Source organism: Microtus oregoni, unplaced genomic scaffold (assembly GCF_018167655.1).
Source record: "Microtus oregoni isolate MIOR12 unplaced genomic scaffold, Mior012 000019F_ref0000042, whole genome shotgun sequence".
NCBI classification, from domain to species: domain Eukaryota; kingdom Metazoa; phylum Chordata; class Mammalia; order Rodentia; family Cricetidae; genus Microtus; species Microtus oregoni.
Window position 1 is genome coordinate 11,173,323 of NW_024543078.1, and position 13,553 is coordinate 11,186,875.

The window sequence follows — 13,553 nt, forward strand, 5'->3', positions numbered from 1 at the left end:
GCACTTGAGGAGCAAGACGTGAAGGGACTAACAGCTTTAATACTGTGTATTAATACTTTAATACAGAGCAGCGCCCACTGGGTAGAGCGCTCCGCTAACACGTACAAAGCTCCGAGGTCTACCCCAGCACCTACGGAACTAGTTGTGGTGGACACGCTTGACACCCCGAAGTTCAGTAGCAGAGGCAGGAGGATGGAGCATTTAAGGCTGGACTGGGCTACGTAGTGAGGACCTCATCTCCAAAGAAAAGGTAAAAATCAGGCTAAGGTGCTGGAGAGATGGCTCAGGGGTTAAGTGTAACATCAGCTGCTCTCCCAGAGGACCTGGGTTCAGTTTCCAGCACCCGCACGGTGGCTCACAGCCATCACCCATAACTCGGTTCCAGGGGACCGGACTCCCATCTTCTGGCCTCCGTGAGGCACCAGACACGCATGTGGTACACAGACTACGAACAAGCAAATGTTTCAAACACATAGAATAAAATAGCACTTTAAAAATGTCTCAGGAGGAGCAGGGCTGGACTCTGTTGGGGAGGAGGCACTGACCTGGCCTGTAGGAAGCCCCGGGATCCATGGCGGGAGATGACAGCATACACCTGTCAACCCGGTATTCAGGAGGTGGAGGTGGGAGGATCCGGAGTTAAGGCTACAGAGTAAGCCTGAGGCCAGACTAAGCTAATGAGACCCCATCTGGGAGGCAGAGGCATAGGGGTACCTCTGAGTACAAGGCCAGCCGGGTTCCCTGGGTTACACAGAGAAACCCTGTCTCAAAAAACAAAAGAACCAACCAAATAAACAAACAAAAAAAATCACCAAATAATAAGTCTGCAGAGGTTCAACAGTTCCCATTTTGCAGTCAGGGAGTAACCTTCCGTGGTGGTAAAAGCTCTGGTTGGCTTTTTTTTTTTTTTTTTTCCTCATTGGTGTTTGGGACAGGCTCTCATGGTGTAGCTCAGGCTGACCTGAAACTAGCAATTCTCCTGTTTCAGCCTTCTTAATTCTGAGACAGCAGAAGTGAATTCCCATCCCAGGTTCTTTTGACGTAATTATCTGGCTGTCAGAGAACCGGGGCATGTCCCCGGGATCTATCCCCATTGGGCTTAGCTCTGCCCTCTTGGAGACCTTCCTGTGTGACCCTGTGCTGTGGAATGTCCTTTGAGGTGCAGGTTGTCTTCCCGCAGAAGTCATCTAGGGATGAGGGAACCTGGAGACATCCCACGTGGGGTTCCTGAGTCCTGACTTCTCAGGACTGAGGGAGAAACTGCAAGGCACCTACCTGGTTTCCTAACTTGGGCCATAAATTCACCTCTCTGATTCTAAATTTGCTCTCCTGTGGTTTAAGGGGGTTGATAACCAGCTGCTGGGAGCACAAACAGGGCTTCACCTCCATACTCTATGGCAGTAATCCTTTTCATATGCATTGCATTGGTGCATTTATTTATTTGGTGCCTGTGCAGGTCCGAGGACAACTCTCAGGACTTGCTCTTTCTACTGAGAGGCTGGTGGCCAGGGCCTGCAGCAAGTGCCTTTACCCAGAGTCCTGTGGTGCAGCCAGTGAGCTTGCTCCTCGAGGACACCACACATAGGTATGTGCTTTCTTCTTTTTCCCTTTTTTTTTTTTTGTTTAGTTTTCTGTTTTTGTTTTTGTTTTTTTGTTTTTTTTTTTTTGAGACGGGTTTCTCTGTGTAACAGTCTTAGCTGTTCTGGAACACACTCTGTAGACCAGGCTGGCCTCAAACTCACAGAGATCCACCTGCCTCTGCCTCCTGAGTGCTGGGATTAAAGGTGTGCACCACCACTGCCCAGCTGGGCTTGCTTTTCTGCCTGCCTAAGTATAGAATTTAGGATGGACTCCAACATACCATCCTCCTGCCTCAGGCTTCCAAGTATTGGGATAACAGGCTTGGACAACCATACTCTGCTTTAAGTTGTTATTTTCCTGTATATAAGAACTCTCTCAGGGGGCTGAAGAGATGGTTCAGAGGTTAAGAGCCCTGACTGCTCTTCTAGAGGACCTGAGTTCAATTCCCAGCAACCACAGTGTGGCTCACAACCATCTATAATGAGATCTGGTGCCCTACATGCCAGAGCACTGTATATATAATAAATAAATCTTAAAAAAAAAACAAAAAACCTCTCTCTGTGTGGTGTTAATGATTGGGATGAGTGTCTTATTGGGGGATTCTAGGCAGGGCTTCACCCTGACCACGCCCCCAGCCCTTCACAGGGGATCCTGACAATGCCCCCAGCCCCTCACTGGGGATTCTACGCAGACACTTTATGGTTGAGCCATGCCCCAGCCCAGAAAACCATCAGCAAATAGAACAGTACTCAGCATTCAGTAAACATCCACTGAGGCTGAGATGTGGTTCCGTGGTCAAAGCTTGCCTTCCACAAGTCCACAGGGGCTTTGGTTCCATCTTTACCACAGTAGTAAAATAAAATAAAATGTGATAATGCTAAAAGAGAGGAAATTATGCACTCAGAATGCTGAGGGAAGAGGAGATGAGTTCTCTACTGCTCTAGACCACATGAGATGCCATTTAAAAAATATATTAAATAATGCAGATGTGGCAACACACATCTATAATCCTAGCACTAAGATATTGGGGTAGTAGGATCAGAAGTTTGAGGCCTGCCTGGGCTATGGGAGACTGTCTGAAAAAAAGGAAAGAAAAGCCCAGGCATAGTGGCGCACGCCTGTAATCCCAGGGAGGCAGAGGCAGGCGGATCGACAGAGCAAATTCGAGGACAGACAGGGATACACAGAGAAAGCCTGTCTCAGAAAACCAAACCAAACCAAACCAAACAAAAAAATAAATAAAATAAAAATAAATGAATACAATAACATAAGGTAAAATTTTAGCCCGACTTGAGGCATGCACCTTTAATCTTAGCACTCTGGAGGCAGAGGCAGATAGATCTCTGTGATTTTTTTGAGGGGGGGTTCGAGACAGGGTTTCTCTATAGTTTTGGAAACTGTCCTGGAAATTGCTATATAGACCAGGATGGCCTCGAACTCACAGAGATCAGCCTGCCTCTGCCTCTGAGTGCTAGGATTAAAGGCGTGCGCCACCACTGCCCAGCTGATCTCTGTGATTTTAAAGCCAGACTGAGCTACATAGACAGTTCCAGGCTGGGCTACATAGTGAGATCCTACCTCAAAAAAGCCCAAAATATCAAAAATAAAGATGGAGATGCTGCTCAGCGGCAAGTCCATGCCTAGAATCTGCAAAAGCCCTGTATTCCATTCCAGTACTGAAGAAAGTGTGTGTGTATATGTGTGTGTGTGTACATATATATGTATATATGTGTGTCTGTATATGTATGTATGTATGTATGTATGTATGCATTTATGTGTTAGGTTGGGAGCGTAGGCCCCAGTCCCTGGCAGCTATCTCAGCCCCCAGGCCTAGTCTGGACTTCAAATCCAGCAGGCCAGGTCCTGACCCCTCCCTGGGGGTGGGGTCAGGACCACTCCCCAGGGTACTTAAGTGACCCCCCAAAAGAAGAACACGTGGTCTCCCTTTCTTCCTCCCAGGGGTTGCGTTTCTGTGGCTTCCCGGTTTCCCCCTCAGGGCCACCCGAGAGTGCAGATCTCCCATTAAATCTGGATATTTCTTAATTTGGCTTGTTTTGATTTGGCTTGATTGGGAATTTTTGCATCGTCAGGGAGCTCGCGTTAGGAAATATTCCTAACATTATGTATGTGTATGTGTTCGGGAAGACCACTTATTTGTTCCCGGCTGCCCAGAACAAAAATAATCACACAGAAATCTGTATTAATTTCAATACTGTTTCGCCAATAGCTTAAGTATATTTCTGGCTAACTCTTATATCTTAAATTAACCCATTTCTATTAATCTGTGTATTGCCATGTGGCTATGTCTTACCGGCAAGGTTCCAGTGCATCTGTTCTCTCAATTCTGCCTTCTTTCTCCCAGCATTCAGTTTAGTTTTCCCCACCTAGTTCTATTCTACCCTATCACAGGTCAAGGCAGCTTCTTTATTCATTAACCAATAAAAGCAACACATATACAAAAGGAGGCAGGAGCTGGTGCAAAGGCCATAAAGGGATCGATCCCATGGCTTGCTCAGCCTGCTTTCTTGTAGATCTTAGGACCACCAGCCCAGGGTTGGCACCGCCCATAGTGGGCCGAACCCTCCCATATTGATCACTAATGAGGAAAAACCTTACAGTTGGATCTCTTGGGGTCATTTTCTCAACTGAGGCTCCTTCCTCTCTGATGACTTTAGGTTGTCAAATTGACACAAAACCAGCCAGTACATATGTATATGCATATGTATGCTACATATTTGTGACTATATGTGTGCACTGTGTATATGTGTGCATGTATATATGCATGAGTATATTGAGGTATGTATAGACATATGCACTGTATGCATATGTGTATATATGTGTGTATATGTGTTGCCTTAGTTTGGGTTTCTATTGCTGTGGAGAGACAACATGACCACCACAACTCTTATAAGAAAAGCATTTAACTGGGTGGTTCACTTATGGTTCAGAGGTTCAGTCAGTTTTCTTGTCAGGGAGCATGGTGGTAAGCAGGCAGACATGGCACTGACTACATCTTGACCAGAAAGCAACAGGAAGTAGACTGAGGTACTGGGTTGTTGTATCTTGAGCATAGGAAAGCTCAAAGCCTGCCCCCCAGTGACACACTTCCTCCAATAAGACCACACGTCCTAGTAGTGCTATTCCCTATAAGCTTATGGGGGCGAATTACATTCAAACTACCACATACGTATGTGTATAAATGTGTGTACACATGTGTATGTATGTATGTATATATGTGTGTACGTGTGCATATGTATGCGTATTTATATGCACATATGTGTGTGCATACGTATGTATATGCATGCGTAGGTGTAGGTGTCTGATGCTCTTGACCTCTTGTTCCTCTGGGACTGTCTCTGTTCACACTGCCCCCTCCTATCTTTTTGAACTTGGAGATCCTCCCACATCTGCCTCCCAAGTGCTGGCATTAAAGGTGTCTTCCTCATTTTTAAAGTTGTGTGTGTATGTGTTTCTGTGATGTACCTGTGTGGGCCTGCAGGACACATCTGTAGGTCAGAGGGCAGCTGTGTGTAGAGAGTTCTCTCCTCCCCCCTTTCATGGCTCCCAGGGTTCGAACTGGGACGTCGGACTTGGGCAGCAAGCATCTTCATGTCATGAAACATATGCTCACTCCTCTGTTGGCTTTCAAATTACATTGTGTATTACCCCACGCATGCGTGTGGAGGCCAGAAAGGAGTGCCCATCATTCTCCTCCCAGCCCACCCTTCCAGAGCCTGGGGCTGGAGTCCCCGCCCACACAGCAAGCAGTCCCCAGCAGAGCCATCTTTCCAGCCTCTTCGCCTTGGTTTTTTGAGGCAGTGTCTGTCACTGAACCTGGCGCCGGGCTGGCTGGCTAATGATCCCAGGATCCTCCTGTCTCTTCTTCCCCAGTGCTTGGGATACAGGCACCACGCCCAGCACATCAGTGCTCCTAACTGCTGAACCATGTCTCCATCCCAGGGAACGTCTTAATAATAAGCTAAGGGTTGGAGTGACAGCTCAGTGGTTAAGATCACCGGCTGCTCTTGAAGGGGACCTGGAAACTGAACCACATGGAGCAGTTCTCAGTGGCCTGTAAGTCCAGCTGGAAGAGGCTGGAAAGATGACTCTTGGGTAAGAGCCCTTGTTGTGTCATCCTGAAGACTAAGTTCAGATCCCAGTACTCGTAAAACAAGCCAGGTGCATCCGCAGATGCCAGCTACTCTGGCTCTGAGTGGGAAGAGACGGGGCTGCTGGGGACTGCTTGCTGTGTGGGCGGGGACTCCAGCCCCAGGCTCTGGAAGGGTGGACTGGGAGGAGAATGATGGGCACTCCTTTCTGGCCTCCACACGCACGCGTGGGGTAATACACAATGTAATTTGAAAACAAAAGAGGGGTGAGCATATGTGGATGCCAGAATGGAAAGCGAAACCCAGGGATGCTCTCGAACTCCCCATCCTCTTGCCTCTGCATCCCGAGTGCTGGAATGACAGGCATCTACCAGCGTGCCCAACAAGCCCTTCTCTTTTTAAAATTTAACTTTATCTTTAAAAAGAAACGGGTTCTTTAAAATATTATGGGTGTGCTTGCGTCTGTGCAAGTGGACGGAAGGGGGCGTGTGATTTCTTCCGCCCCGCCCCACATACACCTGCAGCTGGAGTTACAGGCAACCTTGAGCTGCTCCATGTGGATTCAGTTTCCAGGTCCCCCCTCTCTTAACCACTGAGCCGTCTCTCCAACCCTTAGCTTATTGTTAAGAAGTTCTCTGGGTTGGAGGCATGGTTCAGCAGTTAGCAACACTAGCTACTCTTCCAGAGGACCTGGGTTCAGTTTCCAGCACCCACATGTCAGCTCACAACTGTCTGTAACTCCAGTTCTAGGGGATCTGATGCCCTCACACAGATACACATGCAGGCAAAACATCAATGTGCATAAAATAAAAATAAATTTTAAAAAATACTTTTTTTAAAAAAAAAAGTTCTCATTATGTAGCCCAGGTTGGCCTGGAATTGGCAGTGATCCTCCTGCCTCATCCTCCTGGGTGCTGAGCTGACAAGCAGGTGCCCTCCTGAGACTCAGACATTAGGGAAGACAGCCAGAGGGAACACTGCATGGCCATTCCTGCCTCTGTGTACCAGGCAGCTTGGCTACAATCAGTCCTACACACCCAGAACCTTTGAACTTGACCATTGGCCAGAAATCCCAGCTGGTGACAGGCGTGGAGGCACACACCTGTTCCAGCACTCTGCAGGTGGAGGCAGGAGGATCAGTTGCACAGAGTGAGGAGACCACGCGTGTCCCAGTGGCTCGACTCCTGTATTCATTATGTGCGCACGGGCCACGGCAGGTGTGCAAGGACAACTGGAGGGAATGGGTCCTTGTGGGTGGTGTAAGGTCTCAACTGAGGTGAATGGCAGAGGTGCCTGTTTAACATATCAAAGCTGGACCCGGGCTTCGGGCTCTCCCAGCATCCCTCAGTCCTTACCTATTGCAGGGTATGGCTGGCATAATCCCACCTTCTACCCTGAACTCTCCAGTCCAGGGGCTGGGCTGCCCTTCCCCAGAAGCTCCTCTGTATATAGGTCAGACAGGTTGGTTACCCACCCCTTTTGTACCTTTGGCCTCCTGGCTGCTACACTGGTTCCCCTCTGTCCCCTCTCCTTTCCCCTTCTTCCGCCTCACATGGCTCAGGGTTCTGTTCACTCTGCACGTGTCTGCTCCAGCTGTGCTCTCCCACATAAGTAGAGCACACTTTCCCCCTCACCACACCTAGAAGCAGTCCTGTCCTTCCTGTCCTTTTTATCTCTTTTCTTCATTCAGGTCCTGGGGATGAACTCGGGTCCGCAGTTTACCGGCTGAGGCCTCTTGCCTGCTCTTGCCTATATTTTATAGGACAGCCTTCTCCCTCTGACTCACAAACTCGACACACTTTGCAAGGTAACGCGACGGCACATGGTGCAATGGCACGGACCCACCATGCCAACACTTTAAGGTCATACTCAGCTGTGGAGCTGGTAGCAGGCCAGCCTGAGCTACATGAGGCTCTGTCTTTAAAAAGGCTTTAAAAGCCGGGCGGTGGTGGCGCACGCCTTTAATCCCAGCACTCGGGAGGCAGAGGCAGGCGGATCTCTGTGAGTTTGAGACCAGCCTGGTCTACAAGAGCTAGTGCCAGGACAGGCTCCAAAGCCACAGAGAAACCCTGCCTCGAAAAACCAAAAAAAAAAAAAAAGGCTTTAAAAAAAAAAGAGAGAGACACTTTTAATAAGAGGGGCTGGGAGATGGGCAGTGGAACAGTGGTGGGCACACACCTTTAATCCCAGAACTCTGGAGGCAGAAGCGGGTGATCTCTGAGTTTGAGGCCAGCCTGGGCTACGAGCGAGTTCCAAGATAGCCAGGGCTACACAGAGAAACCCTGTCTTGAAAACCAATGACAAAAAAACAAACAAACAGAGGGGAGGGTCATAAAACATCTGGGGTGGCAGGAGTCCCTCCTCCTGACTAGCCCTTTGGGGTGGCAGCGGCTTCCCCCTCCTGACTTGCCACAGCTGCATAGTGTTCTGAACAATCACTTGTGGCCTCTGAGTCAAGGGAGTATAAGAGATCATAAACCAAAGTGTGCGGGGCTCTCTCTGCCAACTTTTTAGAGGGTGGTCACCTGTGTTGTGTGGGGCTTCTGCCATGCTTCTGAAAGTGATCCAATAAATTCCACCAAGTCAGACTGGGGTGGGGTGGTTTCCAGGTGTCCTGTCCAAGGTAAGTGACATGTATTCACATTTCCCAGAGAAAAATTCAGGCAACAACTTTCATTCTCTTTTTCTTCCTTCCTTTTTCCTTCCCTTTCCCTTTTCCTTCCTTCCTTCCTTCCTTCCTTCCTTCCTTCTTTCCTTCCTTCCTCTTTCCTTCCGCCATCTCTCTCCTGCTTCTATTACCCAGACTTTCCTTAAACTCAGTACTTAAGGTTGCCCTTGAACTCCTGGCCCTCCTGCCTCCACCTCCTGAGTGCTAGGATGACAGCCGGCTCTCTGAGACTGTTGTGGCAGAGGTGACTCTTGCTAGGACAGATGATTCCCACAAGGACAAGCCAACGCCCACTGGTGTCACTTGTTATGTAACTCTACTTTCAAAATCAGAGAGTTGGCACTATCGACATCTGGAGATTTTAATCTGGTTTGAATTGCCTTGACCTGGATCCCTTGGGGTTTCTCCCCATTTCCCTGTGTGCAGTTTGTGCAAACCACACAGCTATTATAAGCTTAATCACTAAATTCCAGAGGAAAGGTAGTGGTGGCTCCTGTCTGTCATCCTAGCCCTCAGGAAAGACGCTCTGGAATTGGATGCCAATCTTGGCAACATAGTAAATTCCAGGCCAGCCTGAGCTACAGGAGACCCTGTCTCAGACAAAAACCACCAAATAAGGAAATTTAGTAACCCCTTGAAGAATAGAAAGGGGATTCCAACCCCACCACATCCTACTTCAGCTTGTTTAAAAGGGATTACAAGGTTATTGCATTTTAGAAAGAGCCTATGACTTGACAAATTTTTTTTGTATTAAACAATTCATATGTGAAAAGGAATAAGACTTACTAGCAGTGAGCCTGGCATGGTGCTACATGCCCACCATCTCAATAGTACTGAGGCTGAGGCAGGTAGATTGCCATGAGTTCCAGGTCAGTCTTGTCTCAGAAAATCAAAAGTAATACATGCCAATACATATACACAGCTGAACCAAGTCCTCAGCCCACTGAGGTTTGAATAGTGACATTGAAGGACTGTGGAAGTGGAATAGCAATTGATAGTACTTGTTGTGTAGATGGCAGTTTCTGTCCTGTCTGGTCCCGCAGCCATTCAGTCTGAAAGAAACACACACAGGCTTATATTAACTATAAATGGTTTGGCCAATTAGCTCAGGCTTATTATTAACTAGCTCTTAGAACTTAAATCAATCCATAATTCTTATCTATGCTTAGCTATGTAACTTGTTACCTTTTCTCAGTAAGGCATTCTCATCTTGCTTCCTCCGCATCCGGATGATAATAACGTCTCTGCCTTTCCTCTTCCCAGAATCCTCCTTCTCCTTGTCTGGTTGCCCCACCTATACTTCCTGCCTGGCCCATCAGTGTTTTATTAAACCAATACAAGTGACAACTCTTTAAATGTACAAGAGCATTATCCCACAGCAGATAAGGAAAGGGGAGATGATGTGGGATGCTCTTCAGTATATGTGTTGTTTTTATTGGTTGATGAATAAAGCTGTTCAGCCAATGGCTTAGCAGAGTAAAGCCAGGCAGGGAATCCGAAGAGAGATATATAAAGAGAGAGTAGGCAGAGTCAAAGAGACGCCATATAGCTGCTGAAGGAGAAAGATGCCAGAACATTACCAGTAAGCCACAGCTTCATGGTTAAACATAGGTGAATAAATGGGTTAATTTAAGAGGTAAGAGCTAATTACAAACAGTGTTGTAATTAATATAGTTTCTGTATGATTATTTGGGTCTGAGCAACCAGGAAATGAAAGTGCAGTCTCTTTCTAAAAGTGGTGCCCAACCTGGGGCTCGGACCCATGACCCTGAGATTAAGAGTCTCATGTCTCAGTCTATCGACTGAGGTGGCTGAATGGCTGCAGAACTGGGTGAGACAGAAACTTCTGTCTACAGAAACGTTTGGCAAGAATTTCCATATAAAGCCCGAGAAAGCTAAAAAAGAGGATTCTAGACAGACAAGAACTGAGACAAGTGCAGCGTCTTGGTAAGAGACATGGTTCTTATAAAAGAGGTTTCCTGACTCAGGATTAGCAGCAAAAACCTTGCAGCTCTTTTTAGAGGCTTTGCCACCAAACACTTAAATGGTATTTATGAGTAGCTGATGGCATGCTTCTTGGTGGTGGCAGGGACCTAGAAACTCCAGAGTTGTAGCAATATACATGGCTCCCACCTGTACCTCTGCCATAAAGCTAGACTCTCAGGAAGCTAAGGGTGGGACGGAGTCAGCCACCAAAGTCACAGCTTTAATCCTAGCCATATTGCTTAGCAGATTAAAGACTCATGTGGTTAGAAAAAGATAGAGATGTACAGTAAAGACAGATTCAAATGAAAAAAGCCTCTAAACGGTTTACAGTGTGTTTAAAAATAAACATACGTTGGTAGAGAAAAGAAACAGGATATAGAAAGCACATACGGGGAAAAAAAGAAATAGGGTTTGATGGCACACACCTTTAATCCCAACACTCGGGAGGCAGAGGCAGGCAGATATCTGTGAGTTCGAGACCAGCCTGGTCTACAGAGTGAGTTCCAGGACAGTCTTGGAGTGAGTTCAGCAGGAAGTAGCCTTGGAAACTGTAGTAATAGGAGCAGCGGTGGGGCTGTGTCCTGCCACCCAGCTAGCTTTATACCCGAAATAATTACATGGGAACTGTATTCTTTTAAACACTGCCTGGCCCATTAGTTCCAGCCTCTTATTGGCTAGCTCTTCCATATCGATCTAATCCATTTCTAATATCCCTGTAACACCACGAGGTGTCTTACCAGGGAAGATCTTAACCTGTGTCTGTGTCCGGTAGGAGAATCATGGCGACTCCTCGACTCAGCTTCTTTCTCCCAGCATTCTGTTCTGTTTACTCCGCCTACCTAATTTTATGTCCTATTAAAGGGCCAAGGCAGTTTCTTTATTTAACCAATGAAACAACAGATAGAAAGATGACCCTCCTCCATCAGAAAACTACACCCACATTCCAAAAAAATTTGATTATGAATATTTGTCTTTGTTTAGTGTGTTGGTTAAAAGTTGCTATCAATAATGGTCAGGAAAAAAGCTAAACAAAAGAGATTAGATTCAGGGTCTTATTTTGAAAAGAAAAAAAAGGGAAATGCTGTGAGATAATGCTCTTATATACTGTAAAGATTTGTCACTCACATTGGTTTAATAAAACTCTGACTGGTCAGTAGCCAGGCAGGAAGCATAGGCGGGGCAACCAGACAAGAAGAAGGAGGATTCTGGGAAGAGGAAAGCAGAGATGTTGTTATCATCCAGATGCAGAGAAAGCAAGATGAGAATGCCTTACTGAGAAAAGGTACCAAGTCACATGGCTAAGCATAGATAGGAATTATGGGTTAATTTAAGTTGTAAGAGCTAGTTAATAATTCACCTGAGCTAATAGGCTAAACCGTTTATAGTTAATATAAGCCTGTGTGTGTTTCTTTCAGACTGAATGGCTGCGGGACCAGGTGGGACAGAAACTTCCATCTACACTTGCTGTTTTCAATTGGGCCTGTGTTCAGTTCCCAGCCAGGCAGCTCACAATCATCTGTACTTTCAGTATTTAATCCCAGCACTCAGGAAGCAGAAGCAGATAGACTCTGAGTTTGAGGCTAGCCTGGTCTACAGTGAGTTCTAGGACAGCCAGGGCTACATAGAGAAACCCTGTCTCAAAAAACAAAAGAAAAAAAAGTGCACCACCAAGCCTGGCTTGTTTTTCTTTTAACAATTTTTTTTATATTTATTTATTTGTTATATATACAGTATTCTGTCTGTTATGTCTGCGAGGGCACCAGACCTCATTACAGATGGTTGTGAGCCACCATGTGGTTGCTGGCAATTGAACTCAGGACCTTTGGAAGAGCAGGCAATGCTCTTAACCACTGAGCCATCTCTCCAGCCCCCTTTTAACAATTTTTTTAAAAAAATCTTTCATTCTTTAACAGTTTCATACATTTATGCAAAGTATTTTTACTCAGATCCATTCCTGTACCTCCCAGTCCTTCTGGCAAAGCCTCCTCCCACCTTCATGTCCTTTTTCTGCAACCCTCTGAGTCCAGTAGCTGCTGCCTGCTGGAATACTGAATGCTCTTATCCAGGCAGCCACAGTTGCTGTGAGGTCACGAGTGTGCGTCGGACATTTCACAGCCTTCACCCCACCCTCCAGCTCTCGCAGTCGTTCTGCCCCCTCTTCTGTGATGTCCCCCAAGCCTTGGAGGGCAGTGGTGCTGAAAATGTCCCGCTTAGGACTGAGCACTTACACCTGCTTCTTCCTCTGCGTTCTGACTCGTGAGTCTCTGCAAACAGGCAGGAACATTCCAAAGGCAGTTTCACATCCAGTGAGCAATGAGAGGTAGGTGTCTCTCCTTGGCCTGTGATTTCCGAAGGTGGGCTCTGGGTCAGCTTACAGCACCAAGCATAATTCCCTCCTGTAGAAATAGCCTTGACTCCAACCAGAAGGCTGCTGGCTGCCCGTCACTCTCGGGCCACTATTGCACCAGGGTTGCTATCCTGCCATTTGTCAGAGTGGCAGTAGTCAGGGTCCACAACCGGATAACACAACTGATATCTTTTCTTTCCCAATAGACTGAATGTCACCTCCTGGCACTATGAAATCAAACCAGCAGGGAGGAAGGCCCCAGTTCCAGCTTGGCTTCTCTGTGTCCTGCAACCAAAGTAACTGGTGTCTTCAGCAACTAAGTCTTGTCACCTGATTATGGTAGGCAACCAAGAGCCTGTGTTGTTGTTGTTGTTTTGGTTTTTCAAGACAAGGTTTCTCTGTGTAGCTTTGGAGCCTGCCCTGGAACTCACTCTGTAGACCAGGCTGGCCTCGAACTTACAGAAATCCGCCTGCCTCTGCCTCCCAAGTGCTGGGATTAAAGGTGAATGTCATCACTGCCTGGCTCTGAGCCTGTGTTGTTGGAAGAGATCTAGGGAGAAACATTTCAGGCCTTTGATGTGCTTTCCTGGCCTTTGTGCAAATTTAAATGCAGGTTCTCAGTTACCAAAATGTACCTTTCTCAGGGAGCACAGTGGCTGATCAGGAAATCTTTCAGGAATCCTGGGATGCACCAGAGACTCCCATTTTATAGGCAAAGAAACTGAGACTCAGGAATTCAGCAGCGTGCCTCAGTTCATTCTTTGATAGCTGTTGGACCTAGAATAAATTCCTTAACATCTCTGGGCTTTAGTTTCCTTTCAGTGACTCGGAGATGAAGTAGTTGCTATTTCTTGGGGCTGCT